Genomic DNA, 26069 nt, shown 5'->3' with positions numbered 1-26069 from the left:
ACACAGAGGAGGGGCCCATACCCCAGTCTTGTGGGGTGAGGCAAAGTCTCTAGGAAGCCATCTACTCCGTCAAGAGCTGAGCCAGGTTCACATGAGTGAGTGAGCTTCTCACACCTTCGCTTTGGTCAAAGAGTCAAATATGAAATGCAGCCTCGGGGGAGAGTAACCATACACACCCCCCCCCACACACAAGATGTAAAGATGCATTTGCCAAGCCTTATTTACAGATATACTAACAATGGAAAACTCATGTTCCCCCATCTGACCAGCCCTGAGAACAATGCCAAAGGTTTCCTGTAATGAAAGGGACTAAAAATACTTTTTGATGATGGAGAAAGTGGAAGTTGAGCAACGCTGACTGAGTGGAATACGGAAATGATACCAAATGGCACCCAGGCAACAAAGCAAGCAGCCCACCTGGCCTCTGGTCTCTCAGTCTTGCCTCGAGACTATGCACACGATGTTTTGTTCCAGGAGGTCACGCTGTGTCTTTGTGTTTGCACACTCCATCTAATTTTCTAGAGAGAAGAAAAAAAAAATGTAGTCAACCATGACTAATGCCGAATTATAGCATAAGATGGTTGCCAGCAAATTGAATACCTAACTACCATAACTTTCTCTTGTTTGCCACCCATGGAAGATCCTTAAGAACTGGGAATGTGTTCCGTGCTTTTGGGACTCAACAACCACATCCATATTTATAACCAAATTACTCTTATTGTCAGATATATTTTGTACACTGCTCTTTCTTTGTTAAATTTGTTTTATTAAATTTAACCATTTTGTCAAACCATTGTGAAAAGGTTTGAATAATTTGTAAAACTTGTCGTATATTTTGTTCCCTTTTACTCTCATCCCCACTCAATGAGAGACAGCAGGATTCCCACTACCACCCCCTGTACAGATAAAGGCACCGAAGCACAGAGAAGTGGGGGAGCTTGTCTGAGTTCACAGCGCTGGCAGATGACAGCCTTCTGACAAGCCACTCCTTGCTCCACCCTGCTGAGCCCCTGGGATTCCATTTCACTCTCTGTTCGGGGTATCCTCCTTGTTATAAATCTGCTCTGTTTACTATGGCTCATCTCCAAAAGAGGCCCCAGCCTGGCCAAGAGGAGCCTTCTCTTTTTCTTTGCAAGTAAGTTTTTCCTCTTCTCCTGTCTGGAAAAGGTGGCTCTGCGGCCAATTCAGTAAGCAATTCAGTGATTTAGGAACAAATATGTGGTACAGCTGAGTCTCTCCAGATGTTAAGCTAAATAAGGCACAACTGGAATTTTTGGGTCTGACACATCTTTAGAACGAACTGGGAGGAGAAGGGGCCCCAAGAGCACTTGAAAAACGAATGATAATATTCTTCTCAAGAATGCCTACTATGCATCGGACACTTTAGAGCGAGCTGGGACTCAGGACAAATCGGTGGTAAATTATATGATTATATGATAACATCTTACAGTTTTCTTCCCTTCAATTCCCCTCCGGGTAGCAGGATTTTCCACCACTGCACTGTTGAACTCAGGAGTGGCTGCATGATTTGTGCTGACCAATGAAAAGCAGACAGAGGTGATACATGTCTTCCAGCTCCTGGTTTGCCATTTCTCTTTTCCATCTGCCACACAAACTGGCAGTTTTCCAGATGGCGGCTGCCCTGAGCCCAAGAGTAGGGTAGAGAAGCCAAGCTTCAGCGAATCCACAATGGCCAAGGGTGTGAGCAAGTATTTTTTCTCTGCTGCGAGGAAAGCCATTGATATTTTCTGACTGTTGTTACAGCAGCATGGTCTAGCCTCTTCTGACTGGTAAACTTGCATGAGATGCCATACCCAATAAGTGGTTGAGCCAGAATAGTTCTTCCCCAGCATTGAATAGAATGCCTCCTAAGTGCATTACTACCTTAGTCCTCACAATGACCCCATCACTTGTAAACAGTGCTTTTCCCAATGTGCAATCAAGAACATTTCAACTCACACAGTTCATAAGGAGCAGATACAGGACTTGAACTGAGATTGCCCTTAATTCATATCCCACTCGCATCATAATCGCTAATCCATGCTGTATCTTTATTTACTTCCTGAGATCACAGAGCTTGAGAAGTTGAAGAGTAGCATGAATTTGCCAACCACTGTCAGACTGTCAGGTGGCACTCATGCACTTATATAGTTAAAAGCATAATGTGAACTGACCCAATTTATGAACAATTACCTAATGAACATCCTGTGTCGACAAAGGAGGTGGATGTATTTGGAGCTTCCTCGACACTCCTCCATTCCTGTTTAACTCCTTTCTCAGTTCAGAACTGCTCAGCTACTGACCACAGTTGCTGCCCTCTCTTTTATTAGTAGGCAGAGATATACTAGCTACCTTCCACTCCAAGGATGGAGTCAACAGCAGCATGGGGAAGAGAAGAAAACAAAGACTTTGAAAGCAAAGAGATCTGAGTTCAAGTTCTGACTTTGCCACTTAACTGAATTTGAGATCTTAGGCAAGTTGCTTCCCTTTTGCATCTGTAAAATGGGATCAATAAGATATTGATGCCTACCTCTCTAGACAACTTGGGGGAGAAAATAGGATCTTTCTGACAAATGCTTTGGGTTGGGTGTGGCATATAATAAATACTTGATAAATGTTAGTTCCCTTAGGAATTTACCCAACACACATTGTGTAGAGCCTTCTGCTCTCCTGCCTGCCCTTGCCCTTTGCTCCTATCTCCCCATTCCTCCCATGCTGAATCAAAAGGAGCCACTTGGTCCAGGATAAATGTGCTTCTTGATCTGATTTGTACCTGAACACACATCTTTGCCCTAAGAATGTGGTTTGGAAATGAAGATTGGGTGGCCTCAATTGAGTTACCAGATAGTTGTAGCCGTAAGAATGACCCCAAGTGAAACCAACAGATGAACCACCCAGCTGAGCCCAGCCCAAATTGCTACTCACAGAATCATGAACAAGTAAAATGGTTGTTGTTCTAAACCAGTTTGGGGATAGTTTGTTATGCACAAAAGATAACTGATGCGCAAAGTCTTTAACAGGCAGTTCTGTGGATGGCTCCCCATTCTCTAGGCATTATCCCCTGAATCACAGATGTGGGCTCCCAGGAGCACTGATCCCTTGGCCACAGTTGCTTAGTCAAGAAGAATCCTGTCTGAGGCTTGAACAATCATATTCCCTCTCACATCATGGGAGTGCTCTAGATGGCTGGGCCAATACCTGTCCTTGCAGGGTTGCCCAGGTTCTGCTCTTCTCAAGGCCTGGTTCTACAGTTCCTCAGATCTGATGAACTTCCCCGGTATCTTTCAAGTCAATTCCATTTCTCCTTAAGATAGCTAGAGTTGGTTTCTGTTGTTTGTACTCCCAAAATTCATAATAAATAAAAGTCCCCTTCAAAGAGTTTGACCTTCTATATGAGGAAAGGGTAGTTGTTCAAATGCTCCTTATGCACAGAACACCAGACAGGGAGACGGAAAAGGTCACAGCTATGCTGTACCTGGGTTGAACTTCTGTTCAAGGGATTAATTTGGGGGTGCCCTGGTGAGTGTGATATCCTGGGTTACAAAGGCCTGTGACGGGGTGCATGACGTCACTGTCCCTCAGCTTTCACAGCTACCGAACTGGGAATCTGGACCACACTATGGTTAAGGTCCTGTCTAGGACTGGGGGAGTCCCAGGCACCCAGCAATCTCAATTCAACAGAAATAACTGAGATCAGGAATATCAAGGCAGCCATGAAACATGAAAGAAAATCAAATTAACCAAAAGCAGCTGCAGTATCCTTTCTCTCCTTTTTTCCTTTGGTAATTTGTTTTCCAGGCTGCTCGTATATGAAAATCAGGCCTACGGTTTCAGAATAAGCTGAGAAAAAAAAAAAACAAGACATGAGAAAGGGTATTTCTTGTTAGTCTTTACAGATGTCCCCTACAATCAAAGTACTCCTGAACCCTCCCCCTCCAACAAAATTTTTTTTTTAAAAAGGGCTGTGCCTGCATTTCCCCCCCTTAGAGGGAACGTTAACTTTCAAGTCCTCTTCATGTTGACACTTTCACTTCCTTTGCCTCAAGGTGAAGTGGCCACCAGGCTCGTGCAGGAGACTCTCCCCGCGGCGTTTCCTGACACTCGAGCCTCCAAGAGCCCTGGTAAGGAGCTTGTCCTCAAGATGATCGGACTGCTCTCTCCCGCGCTGCTGAGGTGAGTGAGCCCTCCAACAAATTCTCTGTACCACGCTGCTCATAAAAATACGGACTGTGCTCTAGTTCATGATTTCTAAAGTAAATTGCTTCTGGCCACTGACACTTCACGGGGTAATGAGCTAACCATCTCCTCCGCCACTGCAGCCTCTGCTTGAGGGTTTCTGGTCAGACGGCCCCTCTCTGCTGAGGCCACAGGATACCCAGCAGAAGACAGGCAGACGTCCAAGGAGGAGGCTCCTGGCCCACTAAGAAGATGCTCTCCCTTCCTGAGGGCCAACAACACTGCCTTTCCGTAGGAACTCACACATCTCCCTAAGTTTTCCTAACTCCATACTTTCTTTCACTTACAAACACCAGGGATTTTCTAGAATAAAAGGCATCTATAGGCCTTGTAGGTATTTTAAATTTTAGATGTTTTCTTTTTAATGAGCTCCTCTGGAAATACATCTGCTCATAGGTGATACTAATTAAATTAGCTGTTTATCTGGAAGAAGCCTGCTTTTTCTCAGCACGATGCTGGGTTCTGAAGGTGATGCAGAAGGGTCTACATTATACTTGCTATCCTCAAAATTATAATCTAATTGGGAGACAAGAGCAGCATTCATTCATTCATACATACATTCAGCGCACAATTATTGAGTGCCTACTGTACACTGGGTATTTGAGAAACCATACAAGTGGTTTCCAAGCTCTGAGCTCTGGGCCCAGGGCAGGGATTGAGGAATGGAGTTATGGCAAAGGGTCACAAATCCATAAATACCACAAGTATTGCCTGCAACTTTTCATTCGCTTCTTATTTATGCTTTCATTTGACAAATATTTACTGAGTGTTTATAAACATGCCTGGTGGGATAATGTCTCAGTCGTGTCTGTATTTTCCCAAAGCATTTGGATGCAGCCGTGATTGATTAAATATGAGGATATTTAAAAGTTTTACTGTTCATAATGCCCTTTTGTCATTGAGCATTTTCTCAGTCAGTGGATGCAGAAGTTCATTATCATCTTGGAACTGCCCAAAAAGATTTAACATTTTAAAAAACATGCTCTTGTCCTGGCTGGTGCAGCTCAGTAGGTTGGGCGTCGTTTCTGTGCACTGAGGGGTTGTCGGTTCGATTCCTGGTCAGGGCACATGCCCAGGCTGTGGCTCCATCCTCAGAGGCGGTGTGCAGCAGGCAGCCCATCGATGTTTCCTTCCCACACTGATGTTTCTCTCTCTCTCTCTTCCTCTCCCTTCCTCTCTCTCTAGAAATCAATTTAAATACTTTTTAAAAAGAAAAAGAAAGAAATTCACTCTCATACTGAAAAATGTGGAGATGTCTATAAGAAAAGGCTGATGCAGGGTCCATGACAACACCAGAAGGGTGGGGAATTGTAGGAGAGCAGCCAAGAAGCCCACAGGTGGAAAATCACCGGAGGAGAAGCACCAACACTGTAGTTAACCAACCTTAGCTATGATGCGAGAAGGCTGTTACTCTAATTAAAGCACCTCAATTATTTGTCATAAAATAATGTAATGACAAAGGAGATTATTTTATATAATTATTACATATTATATATGATAAACAATAAATAGACTCAGAACATCCAAATATTAGCCTTACCGAACAACCCTGGTTATTTGGCTTCATTTCTATAGTGCAGGTTTTGCAAAAGCAAAATATACTGTTATCTTCTGTGTTCATGGTTCTTCCTCTTTTCTGAGTGCTTTATACATCATTTGATTGAACATCACCCAGAACTATGAGTGTGGACAGGACAGGAATCATTATCCCCATTTCACAGATAAAGTTGGTGTGCTTGAGAATAGGCAATGGCCCAACTGGCATGGCTCAGTGGTTGAGCGTCAACCTATAAACCAGGGGATCACAGTTCAATTCCCGGTCAGGGCACATGCCCAGGTTGCAGGCTTGATCCGCAGTGGGAGGGCATGCAGGAGGCAGCCAATCAATCATTCTCTCTCATTGATGTTTCTATCTCTCTCTCCCTCTTCCTTCCTCTCTGAAATTTATATATATATATATGATAGGCAATGAATTATACAGATACTAAATGGACAAGGGTTAACTGGGGAAAATGAATTATGAGTAACTATAAAATGATCCTGGGACATATACTCTGGGCAACTTGGGAAAGAGGAAGTCAGCTAGAACGCCATTCTTCTACTGGCCATCATTTGAATTCTAACTAAGAATACCATGCTCACTTGAAATGCCAATCTTTTAAAATCAAAGTACAGATATGTTAAGAGGGCCTAGGAAAAAAAGCAACAAAAAATACTTACGATGACTGGAAAGTAAAATTTTAGGAAAGAAAGTCCAAGAAGTAGAATGAAGCATACAGGGCAACTTAAGGGCCACTGAGTGAGGTTTGAGTTGACTGAATGGGATTCCCCCAACCAGTAATTTCTGTTAACTGTACTTTCATGGCAGAGTAATTCATGTGGCCTAAAAAATCCTGAAGCTCAAACTGCATTAGATCTCATTTCAGATGATGCATATTTAAGTGAAAGGCAGTACTGTCAAAAGAACAGGCTTGGTTTTGATTTTGCCTTTAGCATTCATTAGCCATCAGACAACTACTTAATACTTAATTCCTCTGAACTTGGATTTATTCCATCTCGAAACTAAGAATGATAATATTTTCCTCGCACCGTTGTTTCAAGGATTGGAGGCATTGTCTGCAAAGTACCCGCTAAGGTGCCCAGGACATAGCAGAAACTCAAGCGGGGGGAGCTGGTGTGTTGGGGGTGGGGTGAGGGGCGTTAAGTTAATATGTGTTCTCATGGCCTGAGCACTAGGCTTTGAGTCAAAAGACCTGGGTTTGGGTCCTGACTCTTCCCCTTGTAACCCTAGGATAAGACATTTGTTGAAGGTATTTAGGTTTATTCATCCTGAATCTCTTCACATGTAAAACTGAATATAATTCTTCTAATTTTTAGTTTGAAGCTCAAATGAAATGGTGGTGCATTAAATAGCTCTGAAATATAAATGTCAAATAGAATATCACTGCTACTAAGTCTGTGAACACTAATCATCTAGGTTAAAACAGACAGTCTCTGTATGTGTATAAAAGTGCCACTGTCATAGGAATACAAGGTAAAGTTCTGTTCATATTTTTCAGGAGTCCTAATAACAATGACAACAACAACAAAAAAAACCCCTCAAATTATGAGAAATTTTTAGTTACAAAAAGGGGCAATTTCTCAATTTTAAGGATGAGGAAACATTCGAAAAGGCTCATGCAGGTCATGATGAACTGTCCTTCTTGGGGTGACATCAGCAGGGACAAATGGCCATCTGTTCCAAGTAGTTTATCACAGAACCAGAGCCTTAATGCTCAGGGGGGACCAGAGGAAGTTTAGCCCACCCCCTTGTTTGACACAAGGGGAAACTGAGGCCCAGAGAAGTGAAGTTACTTAATCACAAGGACACCGCTGCAGGGGGCCTGAGTGGCCTGCCTGCCACCTGCCCTGGCCTAGCTTCTGCTCAGTGTTTTCCATGACCGCACTGTTACTTCTGCTGAAATGCACACCCCACTGGCCTCGAAATCCCTGCATCTGGCAAGTGGGAAGGACGGCAGAGCGAATCCAAAGCTGTCTGCTAAGCTAGGGGATAACGTCCCCCGAGAAGGTTCCAGCAGAAGGCCGGAGGGCGGGAGGGGCTGGAAGCCGACTTCTTGACGGTCCTCCCGTCCTTATGCATTGATGATATCATCTCGGAAACATTTAAACAACATAGATGGAACTAAATGTCTTGCCAGGTGGTAGCCTGTGATATATACAGACAGCCCCTGACTCACAAAGGAAGACTACAGAGGGCCATACATACAAGCAGCTGCTGCGTCCGCCCGGCCCCCACCACCTTGCAGCTGCCATGGCTGTGTGAAAAAATTAAAAGAGAAAGAAAGGGGGTAGAAAAAAACTTGGACCACTGGCAGATTCGGCACATTCAGAGGCAGAGGGAAGGAAGAAGCTGTGGAGACAGGAGCAGCATAAGGGAATGGACTCTGCGGATACATTTCAGCCCCAGGTGATCTGGAGCAGCCTCTGCTCTCTTTGTCCTAAAAATCTCCCTGGGCAGTGACTGTCCCCTCCCATCCTCCTGCCAGAAATGTTATCAATGCAGCACTTTGCTACAAAGCCTTTTTTTTTTTTTTTGAAAAAAGGCAGGGAATAAAATAAAAAATTATTTACTATTAGAAATCATTTAATAATAATTAATAATTAGTAATTAATAATTAATAATAAGTGTACCTGCCTCGTAGGGTTGTTGTAAAGATAAAGCGAATCAATGAATAAAAAGTCCTTAGCACTGGGCCCAGTATGTGATATAATACTATTAGCTCTCTTTATAACTACAATTATTCCTATTTCACAGATGAGAGAACTCAGGCCACAGAAGCTACTCGACCTAAGCCACATAACTTAAAGTTAGAACCAGGATTCAAACTGAGATCTGTCTCCAAATCCTAGCATCTTGACTACTGTGCTATAAACAGTCATATGCTTGGCATTGGGGTGGAAGGGAGGAAAGTGGAGGAATATTAGGGCAACCATTCACACATTAGCAAGAATTAATTCAAGCAGATTCTTTTCCTACTGAGGATCACCTGTGTTCTGCTGCATTCAGCAAATGAGAATTTTGACTAGTGAGGAGGGCCTAAAGGTTATTTGGGAATAAGAGCAGGGAAGACCTAGCCCCTGCTCCTATAGGCTTCCTATTGAGCCGTGGTCGGCAAACTGCGGCTCGCGAGCCACATGTGGCTCTTTGGCCCCTTGAGTGTGGCTCTTCCACAAAATACCACAGCCTGGGCGAGTCTATTTTGAAGAAGTGGTGTTAGAAGAAGTTTAAGTTTAAAAAATTTAGCTCTCAAAAGAAATTTCAATTGTTGTACTGTTGATATTTGGCTCTGTTGACTAATGAGTTTGCCGACCACTGCTATTGAGTAGGAAGCTTGGAGACAATGATACCCAAGGGTGGAAGATGTAGGAAAAAAGGCAGTTTGGAGGGAATCAAAGATGAACTCTGACCCATGTGAAAGTTTATCTAGGTCTGACCCTACACCCACGGCTCCAGATAACTTATTGGTAGACTACGAGATAGCTTAAATCAGGGGTCCTCAAACTTTTTAAACAGGGGGCCAGTTCACTGTTCCTCAGACCATTGGAGGGCCGGACTATAGTTTAAAAAAAACCATGAACAAATTCCTATGCACACTGCACATATCTTATTTTGAAGTAAAAAACCAAAATGGCAAAAACACCCGCATGTGGCCCTCGGGCCGTAGTTTGAGGACGCCTGGCTTAAATAAACTTCTCTGGGCTGGTTGGCAACATCCCTCTTCCACTTCCATTTGTAATGCATTTCTTTGGGGAAATGTGCGCTGAGTTTCAAACAAATGACTTGTAATTTAATACCACGAATGCATACTTTGTGCCTCCATGGACCGGGCCCTGTGCTAGGGTGCTGGGGCTACCAAAGTAAATATATGGCAAAGTCCCTGCCCTGGAGCAGCCAGAGCCCCTTGGGGGAGAGATGTTCGAGAGACAGTGTGCTGAGTGTAAGAGGAGAGGTGTGTGCGAAGCGCCTTGGAGCACAGGGGAAGGGGCCCGGGAAACTGCTTTCAAACAACTTTTGGAATCCAACTCCTGTGCAAGCTGGGAACTGCTCGCGCTGAGTTAGCAGCTCCGGGAAGACCGCACTTAGCACTTCGCGCCGAATGAACTCGTTCTTCCACAGCACCGCCGCCTGCTTTTTTCCTGGCACGGGGTGGTGTCGATGCCTATGCTTTTCTCTAAGAGGTGGAAGAGAGAGGTGATTGCATGGGCTCTGAACTCAACACCGCTCTGATCTGAATCAGACTGTCATTTACTAGCAAGATGACCTTTTCTTGACCTCTCTCAGTCTCGGTCTCTTTATCTCTAAAATGGGGCCAGTGAAAATACCTTCTTTATAGAGTTCCTGGGAGGACTCATGAGCTAATGCGTGCACAGTCCAGTGCCCCAAACGGAGAAAACGCCTCACTCGAACCTGGCTGTAGCTGGGAATCCCTGAGGTAGAACTCCATGAGGCAGAGCTGCGTCTCTGAAAGACAGTTGTAAGTGGCACACAGATGAGCATTTTAAAATTCTAATAGCGTATATTTATTTCCATGTGTCAGGGAGGAAAATATATATAGCATGTCAAACCCTACATTGTCAAGATATTATTCCTTAGGATGAACTAAAAAAATTTCAAAAGTGAGTTTACTTCAAGAAAATTATTTAGTAAATAATAATCAGATGTTTACATCTTCTCTTCCAAAATAAAAGTAACAAGCTGACTGTGAGCTTAAGTGGAGACTAGAACAGCAGAGGTGTCACTTTAAATTTTTCTTTTCCTTTCTTTTTTTTTTTTTTTGCACTGGGCCTGGCTTGAAATAGTCTTATTTTTCTTTGCTTTAAATCTATATGACAATAGATATTAATTTTAAAGCGGGGGAGAGGGGGAAATGGGGGAAAAACATGACAAATTAGGAAACGCAGCAAGTGATGGTTTCCCTTCCTGTGTTTTCTCACTGTCATGAAATTCAAAACTTTCATCTACTCCTCTGGATGAAGGCACCGTTTCCTAAACCCCAACTAAAGGGAGAGCGCAGCTGAGCAGCAGAAAAGAATGCCTTCTGCATGCCCGCGCTGTCCTGGCCCCGGTTTCAATCCTGGTGGAAAAAACTCCCTGAAGCCAACGACAGCTGAGCTCCTCGCCTGGAATTCAGATGATCAGAGAAGGAAAATGACACCCTGAGCTTAGGTTCTGGGGGCGCCCCAGCAGCTTGCGATGCACACAAAGGCCAGAGAGCGCACCTGCCACCTGTCCGCCTCCACCCCACACACGCGCTGGGGGACTCCGTTAGAGAGGAGTCGTGGGGAGCAGACACAGGAGGAGCAGGACAGGCCTGTGTCAGCACAAACCCTGGGTTTCCCCTAAGTTGCAGTACGGTCTCTGGGGCACCAGTCACCTTCACCCCATCTTTGTGAAAAATGACCTCCAGGAAAGCCCCTCTGTCTAACACAGCAGTCAGCCTTTGAAGCCCGTGGAATGGTGATGCCTACATGGGAACTGGCTGCGGTCCGTACCCCCTCTGGGCTCCTCCTGGGCCTGTGGTGTCACCCCCACTGACAGGCTCCCTAGAGCAGTGTGTTCAAGGCACTCAGGACCAGTGACACTATTTGCTAGGGTTCTTGAAGTGCCCATCAGCAGAGGTTTAGCTCCTACCAGCCCGTGTGTCTTGGGCTCTCTACTCTCCTGGGGGCGCATCCTCCTCCTTACCCCCCTACTCACCCTCCCCACCAGTCTAGTCACAGTCTTCACTCCTCTGCCCTGGAAGAGGGAAGCAACTAACCACCTGGTGGGACCCACCCTGGGAGAGGAAGTACAGTGGAAAGAGCACTCATGAGCCAGGGGCAGGGACTTTCAGGTAAATCCCTGTATTTCAGCCTCAAGAATAGGATTGATTGGCAGGTACAATGCCGGATACCCAGTTCCGTTGGAATGTCAGCTAAACAAGGATAAAAAATTTTAGTGTACGTCCCGTTGCAATCTTGAGGACATACTTATACTAAAAACTTACTTTTGTTTGTCTGACATTCCAATTTAACTGGGCGGAGGACATCTATGTTTTTATTTGCTGAATCCGACAACCCAACTCAAGAACAACTCCATGAGGCTGGCGTTACTGCTCCTGTTTGAAAGGTGGGGCCATGAGGCTTAGAGAGATTAAGCAACTTGCCTGAAGCCACAATGCTTGTGAGGGACAGAGCAGAGGTAAGGTTTTTCAGCCCAGAGCCACTGGTTTCAAGACCAACACTGGTTCCACGACACCACCGGGGATCTAAGCCTTAAAGGAAAAGGACAAATGGGACGCTCCTGGAGGAAGCCGGGCGTTCTCTAAGGCAGTGGTCGGCAAACTCATTAGTCAACAGAGCCAAATGTCAACAGTACGATTGAAATTTCTTTTGAGAGCCGAAAACCGACTTCTGCGCATGGGCCACGAAGTTTCAATCGCACTGTACGTGCGCGCCCGCCCGTGGTATTTTGTGAAAGAGCCACACTCAAGGGGCCAAAGAGCCGCATGTGGCTCGCGAGCTGCGGTTTGCCGACCACTGCTCTAAGGAGTCTGGGAGGGGGAGATTCTTGGATGCCTTGTTCAAAATGTAGACAAGCACTCCATAAGTAGTTGGTGGGTGTCATTGAACACTGCCCGGCGTGGTAGCTAAAACACTGCTCCTTTCCTATAAACATTCTTTTAGAAAAGACTTGTTCCTCCCTCCCAGCTCCAGTGCCCATCCGACACTATCCTTCAGCGCCTGGAGAGAGCCCTTCACAACCACGTGTATGGGCGGCGGAGGATGAAGTCACGGCACACGGCTCCAAGAGAAGCTTTGAGTCATGTTACATCCATTTAACACTCGGAGGAAACCCACAGGCCTGGAGGAGTTCGCTGGCCCGAGGAATAAGCCCGTCTCCTCGGGCTGGGCAACCTTCAGAGCTCCGCGTGTGCAGCCTCGTCACCTTGCTTGAACCAGGCTGCCTCTCCAGAACTTGAAAATGTCTATCTGCCCTTCAGTCAACCTTGTCTTGGGGGAGCAGAGGAGGCAGGGATAGGACGAGGGAAGGGGTGTCCTGCTGCCACTGTTTCTCGCCCGAAGATGGGATCCATCAGTAGATGCAAAGTTGCCCTTCAGCGGGGCTTCCTTCTTCAGTGGGTGGAGCTCTAGGAATCTGCCCCCAGGAACCTGGATGGAGTACATGTAGCTCCAACATGCCCACAAACTTCCATATCCCCAGGGAAATTGCCGTGGCTCTGGGCATCGGGGAGCATCGTACATCCCAGCCTTTTCCTCCAGACCCTCCCTGCAGAGGCCAAGGAGGACGGAGAGCAGAGGGGGCTGAGGAGAATGGTGGCAGAAGAAAGTGTGGGCCTGACTCTGCCAGCACCAGCAAAGTTGGCTGCCTTACCATCACTCTATTTTCTGACAATCAAAGCAATAAACGCTCATGGTGGAGAAGCTTGAAAATGCTGCAAAGTATAAAGAAACAATAAAAACTACCCATAATCCCATCCCACACAGATAGACCCTCTCCTAAAATTGTGATGTGTTTCCTAAGGATCTCTGTCCATAAAGATAATTGCCCTCATACTTCATATGTGACTTGATATTCCACCTTTTTTTTAACTTAAGAAATCTTAAACACTTGTCTCGCATCGTTAAAAACTCTCCAAACAATCTCTCTGACTTGGATGAATCCATAAGGGATGCATTGAAAATGGCCACCATTTATTTAATTATTCTCCTCTTCCTTAACCTTTAGAGTTTCCAAGGTTTTCCCTGATAGGATGGCATAGCAATATCTTTTTCACATACATTTGTATCAGGCCCTTGGCCCCTGTTCCCTTGTGTCTAGAATCTATATATATAAAAAGCCTAAGCAACCATCGCAACTGAATGGACGACCAAACAGGCTGCGTGGGGCGACCAGGTCAGCAGGGGGGTTGGTGAGGGACGACCAAACAACCGAACAGCAGGCTGCGTGGGGCGACCAGGCCAGCAGGGGGATTAGTGAGGAGCAACCAGGCCAGCAGGGGTTCATTTAGGGGTGATCAGGCAGGCAGGCAGGTGAGCAGTTAAGAGCCAGTGGTCCCGGCTTGTGAGAGCCAGTGGTCCCGGATTGTCAACTGTCGGTTTAGGTCCGATCCTGGAGAGGGTGCAGGCTGGGCTAAGGGGATTTCCGCCCCCCCTCCCCCGCCGTGCACAAATTTTGTGCACCAGGCCTCTAGTCTAATATAATATGGTATCTGTCGTGACCCAAGATATGTGTCCTATCATGCTTCCTGCGTCACCTGCTCTACAGAGAGCAGTGTGTCTTCCAGGGGCCCCACCAGGTAAACGAGCTGGAGAATCACTGGGGTGGCATGTAGGACATGGTCAAATGGAGGGTGTTATTACTCAGCAGGAAGTCCAGCCCCCCTTAGACTCAGGCCATGGTTTACAAAGAGAGGGGGAAAGAGAGAGAGAGAATAGGAATAAACCCCCAGAAACAATTTTCAGAGAAACCACCACACAATATCATTCCGCTGGGAACATGACGATAAAAGTCCTCAGAACTATGCCGCTTGGTATTTTTACAGAACCATTGCTTGCTGATTTAGTTAATGATAATGTTGGGTTCCAAATTTCCTCTAAAAGGGAGTCTTAAGTGTCCTCAACTTGGACGGGGCTGGCTTAAAAATAAATAAGTTATATAAGTCCAAATTTTGGCGGATCGGGTTTTGGAAGCCAAGGCTCTGATGTAGGATTACAGGGCCCTCCTCCCATCTGGTGGCGGGGCCTCACGTGCAGCCAGCAGTGGGGAGTGAGCTGTCCCTAAAGCCCAGCTTCTCATCTGAGCGCCAACACCCACCCAGAACGCACGCACACACCCCATGGCGCCCAGAACACACTCCAAGTGCTTAGGAGACAATGAAGAGAAGCAAAAATCAAGCACAACTGCCGCTGGATAATGACAAACTTCTTTTTCTTTACTCTTTCCCAACGTTAGAGAAAAACTTAAAGGTGTTATCTGAGAGCTGCCTTCTGCCGCGGGAGAGCTGGCCGCATTTCGGTGGGAAGTAAGGTGGTTAGTATGCACTGCCCTTCCAAAGCTTTTAGGGCTCCCCCAGGAAGGGAGATGTCAGGTTCCCCAGTTGCCAGTGTGGATGGAGCCCCACTTTGACTCCCGCTGTGGGAGCCACTGCAAGGGACAGAAGAAGCCCGATGCCCCGGAGGGGTCCAGAATCCTTCATGCATCCCTAGAGCAACATGGCCGTGGGAAAGGTCACAAATGAGCCCATTCATTCAAGTATTTATGTAACATAACTATTAAGAGTTTAGGAGGAGGTGGAAGGTGCTGAGAGCCTAAGGGTTAAAAGATAAAGTACAGCAGGCCCTGTCTCCAAATTGCTCATCCTAGCTGAGGACAGTAGATGTCTTCACTCACAGGCAGAAACTGCTACATGCCCATTACGAATGGCGATGCAGACCGGGGATCCGCATGGGCCAGGAATGCAGCGGAAGGCACTCCGTTCTGGCCAATCACCGGCTTCCTGGAACACAGGCCCCATGTGGCTAGAGCGACCGATTTTCCAAAGAAAGGGGAATGGGGTTTTTCTGTAAAATACCCTGATCGTTTTTTGAAAGTTGGCTGAATTTTTTTTAACACTATGTAAACGCAACTCAACATGCTTATAGGCTGGATCAGGACAAGCCACCAGTGTGAATCTCGGATGCAGGCTAAAACTGTTAATATGGATGATGCCTGCCCTTAGGGGGGAAAGAAGCACTTTACGCAAGCGATATGTTTCCTATGATCACATTTTTGTTTCAAAGCCATGCATTTACACATAGAAAAAGATGGAAGATCACACATCAAAATGTTAACAGAAAATATCCCAGATGGCAGTATTATAAATTTTTTTTTCTTTTGTTTAATCTTTGGACGGGGGTGGGGGGTGGGAGGGGAGGAATGAGGTTTGGGCAGTTTTTCTAACAGATTTAAGGCTAGTTAGTGGCAGGGCCGGAAATGGCTGATCCCCGGATCCATCTGACCAGGTCTCACAGCCTAGGATGCTTTGCTCCCTGTTACAGTGTGGTGTGGGGACTGGCTCCGAGCTCTGAAGTGCCCTAGAGAATATTAAGGACACTGAAACGTCCCAGAGTTGTCCAAATGTAATTTTAGCTTTCTAGAAAATAGAGTAATGGATACTAATCTTTCTATAAATGCTGGGCTCTTTTTTAGATAGTTAATGTTGTTTGGGGGAGGGTGCAATTGGTTTTTTCACGAGGGGTTTGTATTTTAAAAGCAGTTTCCTTTTGCAAGGTGACGGGCTTCCTAAGATATTTTTCACCCTCTGCCTGTGTCAAATGGCAGACCCAATGGAAGCCTTCTGGAAAGCAGAGGCAGAGGACGGCAGGGAAATGGTCTCTCCCCTCAACTACGCTGTCTGGGTAATTCATTTTCCTCATTGCTATAAAGGAAACCGTAAGAGCAGTGTGCCTACTCCAGACCTCTGAAACTGGAATTATGAGGTTGGATGGAGGAGGCCAGGAAAAATATTTCTTGGAGTGCTTGATGCTTTTGAGGCCCTTTACTAGTAACCTGCAATACTAATTACCCAGCCCTCCTATCTGAATAAGACATTTGTATCATGATTCATGGCTGTGAACGCCAGTGTCAATAAATAGGCTGTTCAAGTTCAATTCCGTTGCATCTCAAAACTGGATTCTTTGGATCCTCCTAGGCAAATCCAACCTACTTGTAATCCAAGCAAGTGTTGGGTATAGAGAAAGGAGCATGGCCTATGAGGCATGTGGGGAGGAAAGGAGTCGGGGAGTTGTCCACCTACGTACAGAAAATAGAATCATTTTTTTCTGCTCCCTTTAAAAAAAAAAAAAGGAATATCAATGTATAATCAGCCCTGCTTCCACCATTTACTGGCTGTGTGACCTTTAGCAAGTTACTTAATCTTTCTGCGCCTCAGGTTTCTCATCTGTAAAATGGGGATAATAACAGTACCTACCTCACAGGGGTTTTAAGAGGTTGCAATGAGTTAATATTTGTAAAATGATTATTAGAACAGTGCTGGTACATGGTGAGTGCAAATACTCGTGGAGAAGTAGCCATGTTTATTCAAATCAAGTAGAGTAATCTGAAGAGTGAAGGTGGCTGACAACTATGCCCTGTGGATCTGCTGCTTTCTTTCCTGAGAGGGAGCCTAAGTGGGACTCACTGAGGTCACGGCTGAGCAGCACTTCAAAAAACAGACCAAGAGAGGATGGCGGGGATGCCCTGGTCCAGGCCACTTGCTTTCACAGACCTGCTAATGTGCACTAAGTTGGCCAACTTCAAAATCTGTCACTCTCATGCTCCCTAAAAAAGAAATTTGAAAAACATTCCTCCGCCCACATACTTAATTTACTTAAACTTTAATTTACCACTTCAAATTCATATGAAATGATTGCAAAGGATTTCCTATCTATTATAGAAATTGTTTAAACTAGCAATCCAACTGTTTTTGGAAAAGAAAAACAGTAGGATTGCTATTTAAAACAAATCTTGGGGCCTAATTACTCCAGCAATACCCTAACAATTTGCCACCCACTATCACCCATTTAAAAACACGCAAACAAGCATTTCTTTCACACTCAGAAATATTGTTTCCTCTGGCCATTAGGCTCTAACTGTTAAAAAAAAACATCTTCCACATTTAAGTATCATAAAGTTATTATTAATACAAAATTGTCCAAAATATCATCAATATATTTTAATGTTTGATATCTATACTAATAAAAGGGTAATATGCTAATTAGACCAGGTCAACTGGCCATCTTCCAGACGTCCGACTTCCTTCTGGACAAAGCCATGGTGGTGGGGGCCGAGGCAGAGGCAGTTAGGGGCGAAATTAGGCTGACAGGGGAGAGCAGTTAGGGGCAAGATCAGGCTGGCAGGGGGTTAGGGGCGATAAGGCCAGCAGGGGAGGGCAGTTGGGGGCGAGATCAGGGTGACAGGGGAGGGCAGTTAGGGGGTGACCAGGCTGGCAGGGGAGGGCAGTTGGGGGCGACCAGGCCTGCAAGGGAGGGCCGTTGGGGGCGAGGCAGGCAGGCAGGTGAGTGGTTAGGAGCCAGTGGTCCTGGATTGTGAGAGGGATGTCTGCACAGAGATTGGGCCTAAACCAGCAGTCAGACATCCCCGAGGGGTCCCAGATTGTAGAGGGTGCAGGCCGGGCTGAAGGACACCCCCCCCCATGCACGAATTTCATGCACCGGGCCTCTAGTATAATTATATTTAAAGTAATTTTAATGTATCTCAGTGAGTAGAGTGAGGATATTTTTCTGCCACTAGTTTTTATGTTCAAGAAAGACTATTATTACTTACTATTAGAAAGTGACAGGGCTTAGAATCATTTTTATTCCTGTTTTTCTTTTCATGGATATGACCACTAAGAACTTTTATTCACATAAACATGGAGATGGGAAGGGATGGAGTTTTCCTACAACCCTGACATTCAGTTCTTTGAACTCCTCCTGAATTGCATGTGCAAAAACACAATATAATTCTTAAACATCTATCACTTTGATTAGGTCCTCCAATTTTGTTGATAGTAAATAATTGGAAACCATCTAACTTGAGAAAGGATTGGTGATTCAGTCATTAATGGCTCACTGTGCGAAGTAAACCAAAAGGGCCAAGACTTATAAGTTACTATTATTTTACCTGTTATCATTTCACTCAGAAGCACTTTGTTACATTTGTCTTAGTACGAGTTGAGCAAATAAGAATATTTTTGTCCATCTTTTAGAACAGAACTCCTTTAAAGCTTTTATCTTGTTGAATGCCTTAAATAATTTTTTTTCAAAATCTTGGAGTTTCAGATCTGGTTTATTCAACTGATGAAAATTGTTTCATCATATGATCTAACTGTCAAACCAATCAGCCAAGTTAAATGCATTTCTTGTTATTAAAAGTGTGACTTTATTTTTCAACTTAACTTAGTGTCTTGGTATTCATTTTGGAGAATATTATAAAAACCACTGAGAAATAAATTATGAAATGCATAACATAAAATAGATTACTAAAAAGCAGCCAAATTTACAATGATGTAGATCTTGTACAATTAATTTTACAGTCAGTGTAAAATAGAATAATAATGCTGTTTCTCATTACTTGATTTGCAATAAAAATGTCATACTATTTTGCTAAAATTATTTATTTATGGAGCCAGAAATATGATAGAAGGCATGATATGCTTTCCTTAAGCTATATGAATGTATCTCACTCTGATGTGTGGCTTTGGGGATACTTTTTAAAATATGTTTAAAAATAAAAAATAATTTCATTAGCTCTCCTGCTCAAACTTTTCTATTTAATAGGAAAACAATATGTATTTGTATGCTACTAAAACTAATCAGGCCAGCATGTATCACATAACTAAGTATTTATTCATAAGAGGTAGGGAATGTATGATTTTATAAAATTAGTGCTAAGTACCTCATGGAATAGCACACGCAATATTTGAAAAACACAACTAAAATTTCTCTTTGAAGGTTTTAATCCAATGTATCACAAAAACCTTAGTAGTCCTAGAAAATATTCTTATATCTATTAAAAGTTAACATTATTAATTAGCCTGGATGGTTCAAATGCTGTCAGGCATTTTCTTTTACAGATGTCTAGGGACCCGGTGCACAACATTCATGCACTGGGGGGTGGGGGAGGCTCCTCAGCCTGGCCTGCAGCCTCTTGCAGTCTGGGACCCCTCAGGGGATGTCCGACTGCTGGCTTAGGCCCACTCCCCATTGGCTCCTGCCACCGCCGCTGCACTAGTCAACTGTGAGCCCGGCTTCTGGCTGAGCGGCACTCCTCCTGCATTGAGCATCTGTCCCCTGATGGTCAATGCATGTCATAGCCACCGGTCGGTCCCCCATTTGGTCGATTTACATATTAGGTAGGGTTTTATTATATAGGATGACAAATCCTAGGAATGAGAAATCAGACTTTTATTAAACCCACAAACCCCCCAAACACACACACACACACACACACACACACACACACACACACCACATGTGTTGCCAATAATAATCAAATTCAATCACAGAAAAAAGAATTATAGGATGCCCATCTACCAGATAATTAGAGCCAATATTTAATGAGCACTTACTATGTGCCAGTCGCTGCTCAAAGTTATTGACATACACTAGCACTTAATTGGTCCTTACAGCAATTTTTGCAAGGTGGGTCTGATTAACATGCCCATGACCAGATGAGGAAATGTGTACTCAGAGACCACAGAACTGGCAGTTGGGGGAGGCAGTATGCAAACCAGAGTACTGGCCCCAGAGCTCAGGTTTAACTATCACACATTATCTCACTGGCAGATGAGTCCATTTCTTATGACTTCATCTGATAATATACACTATTATTCCATGTGAATACATGGCAGAGGGACTTTGCAGATGTTATTAAGCTACACATTTTGAGATGGAGAGAATATCCTGGGTTATCCAGGTGGCTGCAATGTCATCATGAAGGGCCTATAAGGGAAGGAGGAGACAGGAGAGGGGGATTCAGAGAGGGAGATGTGACAATAGAATCAGAGGTCAGAGGGATGTGATGGCTGGCTTTGAAAATGGAGGAAGGGGCCATGAGCCAAGGAATGCAGGCAGCCTCTAACTGGAAATGGCAAGAAAAGAGATTCTTCCCTAGAGCATTCCTGACAACATTTTTATTTTAGCTGCATAAGACCCATGTTGGACTTCTGACCTCCCAAACTGTAAAATAATAAATCTTGGGGTTTTTTTTCTTGTTTTTTTTAAAAAAATATATTTTATTGATAGTTTACAGAGAGGAAGGGAGAGGGATAGAAAGCTAGAAACATCAATGAAAGAGAAACATTGACCAGCTGCCTCCTGCACATCACCCACTGGGGACATGCCCGCAACCAATGTACATGCCCTTGACCGGAATCGAACCTGGGACCCTTCAGTTCACAGACCGACACTCTATCTAATGAGCCAAACCGGTTTCGGCAATCTTGTTGTTTTTAAGCCACTAAGTTTGTGGCAAGTTATGACAGCAACAACAGGAAACTAATATCATCATCAAAGCACTAATAAAAGGCATCCATCAGAGGAGAGCGTGAGTATTCACACACCATGTCATAGAAGCTAATCATAGCAACATGCTTGCTGCCCAAATAAAGGAAATACATTTGAGCATCTAAGAAGCAATAAATAGATTCTTGCTTCCGTACTGAAAATGAAGGTACCTCTTATCTCAGTTTTGGAATAAAGAGAGATTAGCCATGGAGATTCTTTCTCATTTTTACTTTTGTAGCATTGGTGGTTCTGCTTATAAAATTTCCCCTTTTTGGTCTCGGTGTCATTTTTTTTTACTTGAAGACTCTTCAAAACTTTCCCTTCCTGAACATTTTCCACTGGGTTTGAGCCCTGACTCTGCCATTTAACTTGCTCCAGAGCATTGGCATTTGTGTATAATAAATCAGGTAACAACTACCCTGAGTTCGAGGTAGGCAGCTTCTCTGCTCTCACACAGCTGCTGTTTCTGCAGCTCACACTCCACACAGCAGCCAGAGGCAGCTTTTTACTCCAGAAATCGGACCGTGTCATCCTGTCCTCAAATTCCTTCCCTGGTCCCAATGACATCAGAATGAACCCCAGACCACTAAGCCTGATGTTCAGAGTGCCTTGTGTTCTGCCTGTCCCCCACCCATGGCCTCCCAACCTCACCAGCTCTCTCTCTCTCTCACACACTCTCCCCTGCTCCAGTCCTACCCAGCTGTTCATGGCTCCAAAACACGGCAGGTTCTATCAATGTACCCTGCACATTTGCTTCCTTCACCCAGGGCAACATCCACTTTCTTTGCCATCAGACTAATTTTGCCCACTCCTCCCTGGCTCAGTGATATCGTCCCCGCATCACCTGCAAAGACACAGGTAATAGCCTTTCATAGACACATGGATGTGGGTCCAGGACATCCATCCTGGAGTGATCCTGGAGCATAGCTGGGTCAAGTAAGGGTACAGGCTTGGTTGTGCTGGAGTCTGCTCAACACTTGGGAAAACAGCATGACGTGGGGTGGAAGCATCAGGAGACGCCTTCCCAACTCCACCACTCATTGGCTGTCACACACACAAGTGGTCGGCATCCCAGGGCCTCCTCTCCATCGTTTGTAAAATGGAGGTCAGGATACAGGCTGGACGCCCGTCAGCCCTGCACCGACCCGGTCCGGATGTGCTCTACGCCCAACACAGCTAAGGAAGAATCACCCTTTGCCCGGAAATTCGACTCATTTCAGGAACTGAATGCAATCGGGGGCTGGAGAGCCAGCTCAAGATGAGTCATTTGGCTCAAGAGATGATTATCAGTGGTCCTAGCAACACACCCCACTGCCAATAGCCATTTCATTTGATCTACGCACCGATGCTCAAACCACAGATTTCCTGGGCCTGCAGCCTCCCAGGAAATGGAAGCCAAACAACAGATGATTCACATTTCCTCTAAAGCAGCAAGAGAGAAACTACCTGCCTCTGAAATTGCTGCCAATATTTCAGGGCCCTGGCCTGGGCTGCTCCCTCCACATCAGTTTGGGCATGGGTCCCCCTGGGCCCAGTGACGGCCTGATCTCTAACTGGTTTCTCTCTGAGAGAGAGGAATGAGAGAGAAAGGAAGAGGGGAGGGGAGAGCAGGGGAGGGGAGGGAAGGGAGGAGAAGAAAGGAGAGGAGAGTTGAATTAATATTTATTAAGTGCCCATTAAGAGCCAGGTTCTGACTCCATCAGCCACTTTACATATATTATCTCAGGCAATTTCACTATAACACTGTAAGGCAGATATTAGATGCTATCTGCCATAATATACATTTACTTTTTTCCTCACTAAATGATAAGTTCCAGAGGGGCAAAGACTTGATTTTATTCATTACTATATCTCTAGTTTCTACAACTGGGACATCCTCCTCCTCCTCCTATATAATAAATAGGTAATATGCAAATTGACTGTCACACCCTCGCACAAGATGGCTGCCCCCATGTGGTCACAAGATGGCCGCCACAAGATGACCGGCAGGGGAGGGCAGTTGTGGGCGATCAGGCCAGAGGGGAGGGCAGTTAGGGGTGACCAGGCCTGCAGGGGAGGGCAGTTGGGGGGGACTAGGCCTGCAGGGGAGGGCAGTTGGGGATGACCAGGCCAGCAGGGGAGGGCAGTTGGAGGCGATCAGGTTGGCAGAGGAAGGCAGTTGGGGGCAATTGGGCCATCAGGGGAGCAGTTAGGCATTGATCAGGTCGGCAGGGGAGTGATTAGGGGGTGATCAGGCTGGTAGGCAGAAGTGGTTAGGGGCGATTAAGCAGGCAGGCAGGTGAGCAGTTGGGAGCCAGCAGTCCCGGATTGTGAAAGGGATGTCCGACTGCCAATTTCAGCCCGATCCCTGTGGGATTCCTGTGGGATTGGGTCTAAACCGGCAGTCAGACATCCCCTGAGGGGTCCCAGATTGGAGAGGGTGCAGGCTGGGCTGAGGGACAACCCCTACCCAGTGCATGAATTTTGTGCACCAGGCCTCTAGTAAAAAATATATAATAATTATAGGTAACAATTATCTTCTACCATATGCTGTTTTAAGTACTGTCATACATTAACTCAATCAAATAATAATAATAAATAATAATACAGACAGTCCCTGGCTTACAATGATTGTTCAACTTACAAGTTTTCAACTTTACGATGGCACAAAAGCAATACACATTCAGTAGAGACTGTACTTTGGATTTTGATCTTTTTCCAGGTTAGCAGTCTGTAGTACTACACTCATATTGCTGGGCAGAGTCAACAAGGTGATTTGCCCAACTGTAGCTAAGTGTTCTGAGCATGTTTCAGGTAGGCTAGGCTAAACTATGATGTTTGGTAGGTTAAGTATATTAAATCAATTTTTGACTTATGATATTTTCAATTTATGAAGGGCTTATTGGGATGTAACCTCACTGTCATTCATGGAGCACCTGGAGTATAATAATCATCATAATATGTAGCAGTAACCTTGTGCCACACACTGCTATATTTTCATACATTAACTCAATTATTTTTAGCAACAATTCTATAATGTAAAAACTACTATCTCCACTTTCCAGATGATGAAACTGAGGCATAGAGGATAAAACTGGCTTGCCCAGTTCCCCTCTAGCTAGAGAGCTGTGGAGCCAGCATTCAAATCCAGGCCACCAGTTTTGTAAATTATGGTGAAATAGTCATAACATAAAATTTACTATTGCAACCATTTTTAAGTGTACAGTTCTGTAGCATTAGTATATTCACTTTGTTGTGCAACCATCACCACCTTCTATCTCCAAAACGTTTTCATGTCCCCAACTAAAACTTTGTATCCATTAAATATGAATTCTTCATCCCTATAAAATTCGTAGCAAGGAGAAATGTGGCCAGGGTTAGCTCCTGGAGTGAGAAGTCAGCTGTGTGGAATGATTTGGGAAGAGCGGTGAAGAATTTCTGCCCTTGACATGTGTTCCCCTGATAGCAGTCATGAATTCAAACATTCTGCCATCAGGGAGTCATTCTTGTGGTTTTAAAAGATCTTGAGGTTTTCATGAGTCCAAAGAGAGGGTGAGGACATCAAGCTGCCGTCAACAAAAGTATGTGGAGAGATCCAAGGAGAGCTCAAAGGGAAGACTGGAAGGCTAGTACCAAGGAACCCGCTTCCTTCCTAGATCCTCTGGGCCTGGGAACTGCCTTCTTTCATTCACTCATCAATTACTGAGGAGCAGCCGTCATGTTTCAGGCACTGCTGAAGCCCTAGAGATATGCTGATGAGCATGTGGGGACCATGGAAGAGTAAACAGTGTGGCTCTCCATGCTATGGAAGGAAAAGAAAGCTGTCTGTGTTCCTTTCTGATATGTGTGTATTTTATATATAGGTATAGATGATATAGATATAGATAGAGATAGAGATAGAGATAGAGATGGAGATATATGATATAGATATATGATATAGACATAGATAGATGATATAGATATAGATAGGTGATATAGATAGGTGATATAGATATAGATATAGATATAGATATAGATATAGATATAGATATAGATATAGATATAGATATAGATATAGATATAGATATAGATATAGATATATAGATGATATAAATATAATTGTGATTGTGGGTACCTGTTATATAACAGTTAACTTGTCCTCTTATCAACCTTTCCTCACCCTGTCTAACCTCCACGTACAGAAGAGGAGAGAAACGCACCAGCAGTACTTTTTAGTTCCTTCTCCCCATCCTCATTGACATTTTCCCTAGGATGTTTCACAGGACCCTCAGTTGAACTTGTCCACAATGGAACTGGTTAACTTCTCACCCTAACCAGCTTTTCTCCCAGGGTCCTTTTATCTCAGTGAATGAGATAACCCCTTCAGTTATCCAAACTGGAAATCATTTGTGACTCCTTTCCTCCCCATCTCCCTGCAAACAGAGCCCTGTCAGTTCTGCTCCACCTTTGCTCTTGAATCTGTCTGCCATCTGCATCTCCGCAGTGGCCACGCCTGGTTCAGAGAACCCTCATCCCTGGCCTGATATACATTAATTTCTACCCAGTCGCCTGTTTCCAGTTCTGTCCCTCCTTCCTTTTCTTCCTACACATTTTCTGATATACAAATCCGGTTATACTACCGTCCAGCTTAATAGCCTTAAATGGCTTCTAGTTGCTGTCATGATAAAGTTCATATTCCTTCTAGGTCAGTAGAGTTTGAAGGTCTAGAGTGAACTCACAGGAGATGAGGAGGTGGGAAGCAGAAAATTCCTGGAAAGGAGCTTTACAGTTCTTATCTGATGCTGTTTATAAATTTCTTGATCGCAGATCCTTTATTTCTACATCAGCAACCCTGGCACAGATTTACAGCTTTAAAAAACCTGGCAAGTAGTTTCTGTCGGGTGATGAAAATGTTCTGGGATCAGATACTGGTGATGATCACACAACCTTGTGAATATACAAGAAACCACTGAATGGTACACTTTTAAAGGGTGGATTTTATGGAATGTAAATTATATCTCAATAAAAAGAATTCTTAATTAAAACACACACACACAACACACACACACACACACACACACACACACACACAAATCCTGACCAGTACATTCAGTCCCAGTGACTCTGCTGGACCTTCTCTTTTGTAAATGTTTTTGGCTGGGTCAGTACCCTGTGATTTATTCTACTTTTAGTGACTGAGGATAGAGCCATCCACCCTCCAGTAAGTTCTAATTCTGATGGTTCTCATTTTCTCTTCTCCACCT

The sequence above is a fragment of the Eptesicus fuscus genome, chromosome 2 (genome assembly GCF_027574615.1).
Source record: "Eptesicus fuscus isolate TK198812 chromosome 2, DD_ASM_mEF_20220401, whole genome shotgun sequence".
In the NCBI taxonomy this organism is placed as follows: domain Eukaryota; kingdom Metazoa; phylum Chordata; class Mammalia; order Chiroptera; family Vespertilionidae; genus Eptesicus; species Eptesicus fuscus.
The sequence above is the reverse complement of the archived record's forward strand: the minus strand, read 5'-3'. Positions refer to the sequence as shown.